Consider the following 4,918-nt stretch of genomic DNA (forward strand, 5'->3'; position numbering starts at 1 on the left):
ACACATTTGTGCTGGGTAAATGTTTCTGAAAAAGAAACAAATTCATCTCTGTTCCAAAACAATTCAGACAAATTACAGCAGCAAATGAGTTGGTTTTAAAAAGTTATAGAACCTAAGGTTTATTTGCAGGAATTAAATTTCTTAGATCAGTATCTTTCTAACCTGTTGACACAATTGTAAACTAAAGTTAAGGGTGAGACACAAGAATTATAATTCTTTCAAAATACTACTTAATTAATCAGAAATAAGAATGCGAGGTAGACGAAAGCTGAACTGGCTCACATGTTAACAGTTTTCAAATCTGGGAAAATGTCTTTTATAAAAAAGTGGCCTGGCAAAAGTAACTGTAATGGTAGTAATACAAATGTGGGTACATTTAGCTTTCTTTAGTCTTACTGCCCACACACCAATAATTCCTTCTGACAAAGCTGTCTGCTTTCAGGCAGCCAATGCTGCAATCTGCAGTTGTGAGCCCACTACTGGGCAGATCACCACCTTTTCTACTCTTTCTACACACTGGGACTCAGTCATCCTTCCTGGACTGCTGCAGGCAGGCACATAACACACCTGCAGCTAAGCTGGGGTTTCAGAACCTTGCAGTTATTCTGAAATAACTGGGCAGCAATCTAGAATGTTCAATTATTTCTTCCAGCTACTCATGACCCACTTTTGCATCTTGACTCAGAAGAGATTACATTGACTTCTGTCAGGACTGAAGAGATTTGTTTATTTTTTAAGGATCAATATCATTGCTGTCAGGCTCTGAAATAATTAGGGAAATTTAGCTAATGGAGTCATAAAAGAATGAGACAAGTGGTGAAAACCAAGTGAAAGAATAAACAAGAAGCTTTTCTATTTAGAAAAAAAATCCATTAGGAAAATACTTAAACAGCAAAAAAGTAACGAGAGAGCATGTGCGTTGATGTTTCATAAATATGCTACTGTCTCATTCTCCTGTGTTGCAAATCAAGTGTTGACTCACAATCATTTCAGAGGCTGGTTTTGTTTTGTTTTAAAGTGAAGGCAACAATTACAGCACTGCTTTTGTTTCTAAAGCATGTCTATGCTGTTTTTTTAACCGACAGATGCTTTCCTCTTCCAAGAGGCTCAGAATCAGTTATTTCATTTAAATTAGTCCATCTATTTTAATATATATTAGGACTCAGACATCCTGTGCATGCCAGATTACCCACCCTCCTTATCTGAAATTATTTCTTTTTTTTCTCCCTTTAGTTACACCTTATTTCTTCAGAAATAATTCTGGTTTTGATATCTGCAAACCATTAGTCAGTTATTAAATTTAACCAAAAGATAATACAGCAATTATGTAGGATTAGACAAAATTGAAAACGCTTATTGTTTTTCAGTTTTTTCAATTATATAAAGTACTTCTAGACTGTACATTACAAATAGGACGAGTGTCTGCTTTCAGTGGACAAAACTTTATATGAATTCCTCTTTCATGCAAACCCACTAATCCCATTCTAATTTCTAGGAGAGCATTAAGCAAACCTTCAATTTGAACGCTTGGTCAATATTGATAATTGTATAAATAAAGACTATGCTTTGAAGATTTTAGCACCTATATTACCTTACTTTCTTGTTATTCTTAATAACTGATAATATGCTAGCATCACTCATTAGCTGGTAAGAAGTTCTGGCATGGAAAACTAGTTATAAGTCCACGACCTGAGTTCTAGCAAAGATAACATTTATTATTCCCTCTCTTCTTGGAAGGAATCTGAGGAGGTGACAGTTCAAGAGTCACTAGATTGTCCCAAATATGTACTGTATCTGAAAAGAAAGATCCGAAAAAGATTAAGACATCCACAGTAGAGTATCAATTCCTGTTCTACCCAGCCAGTGCAAACCATTTGACCTACAAATGCTGTACCTGTAACTACAACTCACCTTGCAGATGAGCATTTGGTTCCCTGGAGATAATCATTATCTAATGACTTTAAATTATTATTCTGCACAAATAGAAGAAAATACATTTTCTCAAATACCAGTTACATACATGAAAATACTGTAATTTGGTTTTAAGTACAGTCTTACAGCTTGTGCAAACAATAAGACCTGTATGGACAAAAAGATTTAGTGTAGTTGGATACCGAAGTCCAAAACTCTGCTGATCCTTTTAATCACCTGACATCTGTAGGAACCTAAAGTTATCACAAGGACAAAGTTCCCTGCACATCTAAACATTTTTCAAAAGAACTCAAGCTGAACATGTATGAATCAAAGGCAAATAAATAAATAAGAATAATCCCAAGTTCATTAAGCATACTCTTCCCAGGAGGGACAGAATGGCATCTCCCAGCCATAAGGTCAACAACACGGACAAATTCTGAATTGACCTTTCCCTGCTCCTTGACAATGTATGATGTTTAGGTAGAGCCTGAGTCATAGAGAGATGAGAACAACCATGCTGATCAGCTCTGACTCGTGCAGAAAGACAGTTGTCAAGGGTCTCATTTGGGAAATGCTAACCTTTTATTCTGAATTAGCTATAGCTAATGCCAACTTTCAAGACAGTTTTCATAGCAATTAACATAATGACAATGCCTCTGTTGATCTCTGTGGAACCATGAGGGATTACCAAATGGTAATTTTTTTGGAGAAAGACAGATAGTAAAGAGGGGGTGAGTGGGACGAAAAGCAGGTAAATAAATAAACCACATATATATAATCTACCCATTCAACTGTCAGACCTATTCAAAAACCTGTTTTTATTTAATAATATTCAAAGTAAGCATTAACCTAATAAACAGCCTTCAGCAGACTGGAGTTTTACAGCCTCAGCTCTTGTCTAGATTAAGAATATTGAAATGTAAAAATCATAAAAATGTAAAAGTAAAGCTGTAACATTTCAAATAAAAGATTTCATGTTTCTGGTGGACATATAGCTGTACAAAATGCATTCACTGTTGACAGGAGCTGATGAGAGCCAAATGGATTCAGCATTAATTTACAATTGTTTCAAACATACATGATACAGAATATTATGCCAAAAATCAGATGAGAACAGAAAAGCTCCTTAGAAAATACAGCTATGCTCAACAATTTCCATTAAGTTGTTTTTTGGCACCAGAAAGATTCCTATGACCCAATTTCCACCTGCTTATTGGCTTTAGATACCATCCAAAGTAAAGTACCAAATGTGAGAAACTGTTAAGTGAAAGGTAAGAAAACATGAGTTTTTAAATAGTTTGCCATGTGTATGACATTATTTCTCCACTTAACTTATGAAAAAAAAATTATGGGTTAGAAAAGTGATGGAGACTGCGTACGTTACAGCTCTTCAGGGAACTGCAAATTAGGAGACCAACCAATTCTTGCTTTGACAACTTGTAGCAGCAAACAAATAATCACAAAAAAAAATTATAGTTAGTATATAAATCCCAAGATTTATATATCCCTGCTTGTGGGTTTCACATAATTAGGAATACAAGAGTCAACAATTCAATAACAGGTAATGTAGACACAAATATTAAATTCCAAGTCCTAGATCATTTTCAGACAGATGGCTTCCTAATGGTTTGGTTTATTGAAATAAAATTTTGCTTAAGCTCATCAGGAGAAGATTGTTTAACTGAAACCCTATTTAATGATTTCTAATTGTATATGTGCAAAATAGTTCAAGCTAACGCATGGTAATTTAGCTGATTTCATGCTGCAAATGTTATACAATATTGGCAGGTGTAACAATGGCAAAGTTACAACATTTCAAACAGAAAATTTCCCCAGGTGGTAAACCTGATGTCTTAAAATTCTGGGAGGCTCTACTACAGACCGGTGACTATCCTGTGTGTACAGACTTTCAACAAGCTTTATCTCAGTCTCTTTTGGCCTCCTAAGAAATGTCAATAATCAAATCCATTCAAGCCACTTAAATTGCACCTGTTTGCACAAGACTTGAACTCCAACTTTGTGTCTGAAATTGATTTAATTTCCAAATATCCCATTAAATACCGTTACTTATTAACCCAGTCATTTTGAAGATCTATTGGCTTACATAGGCCTGTGCAAAAGTAAAATTAAGCTCAATCCTAAATACCTAAATTTGCGTCTTTTGTATATGAATTTTCTCTTTTTATTAAAATGCATTTAATAAAAAGCATTTATTTACTTAGTATATACGAAGTCCACAAAGATGCACATTAGATTTTTTAAGTGGAAGCCAAAGAAATTAAAGAATGCTTTTGGGAAAGAAATATTAAAAACAGCATGTGCTTGTAGTAAAAATTTTCAGGAAGGGCAGACTAATGAATCTTTGGAAAACCTGGGCTTAATGTCCTAATTAGGTCATCCTGAAATAAAAAACAACTTCTTCTATCATTTGGCTCTTCTACAAGCAAGGATGATATTTTCTTAATTCCCATGTATTGATTACATATTTTGATGCTTTAATGATTGTTAAGAATCAGACTGTCAAGGAAAATTTTCTTTGTACTTAATTATTTAAAATAGGTGGCTTAAATGCACTTTTCCTGCTGCTACCTTAAATCAAAAGGAAAGCTTGCTATTTAAAATCACTCTGATATTTTAACACACATTTTGATGTATACCTCTATCATAAAGGACTTAATGTATAACATTCTGAATTCACAATAGTGAATTATCAGTCACAAAGTCCAAATCTGTTGCATATACTGTCCTGGTTTCGGCTGGGATAGAGTTAATTTTCTTCATAGTAGCTAGCATAGTGCTGTGTTTTGGATTTAGTACCAGAAGAATGTTGATAACACACTGATGTTTTCAGCTGTTGCCAAGTAGTGCTCAGACTACTCAAGGACTTTTTGAGCTTCTCCTGCTCGGCCAGGTGCATAACAAGCTGGGAGTACAGCACAGCTAGGACAGCTAACCCAAACTGTCCAAAGAGCTATTCCATACCACAGAACGTCATGCTCGGGGG

Source organism: Egretta garzetta, unplaced genomic scaffold, assembly GCF_000687185.1.
Source record: "Egretta garzetta isolate BGI_Z169 unplaced genomic scaffold, ASM68718v1 scaffold575, whole genome shotgun sequence".
NCBI classification, from domain to species: domain Eukaryota; kingdom Metazoa; phylum Chordata; class Aves; order Pelecaniformes; family Ardeidae; genus Egretta; species Egretta garzetta.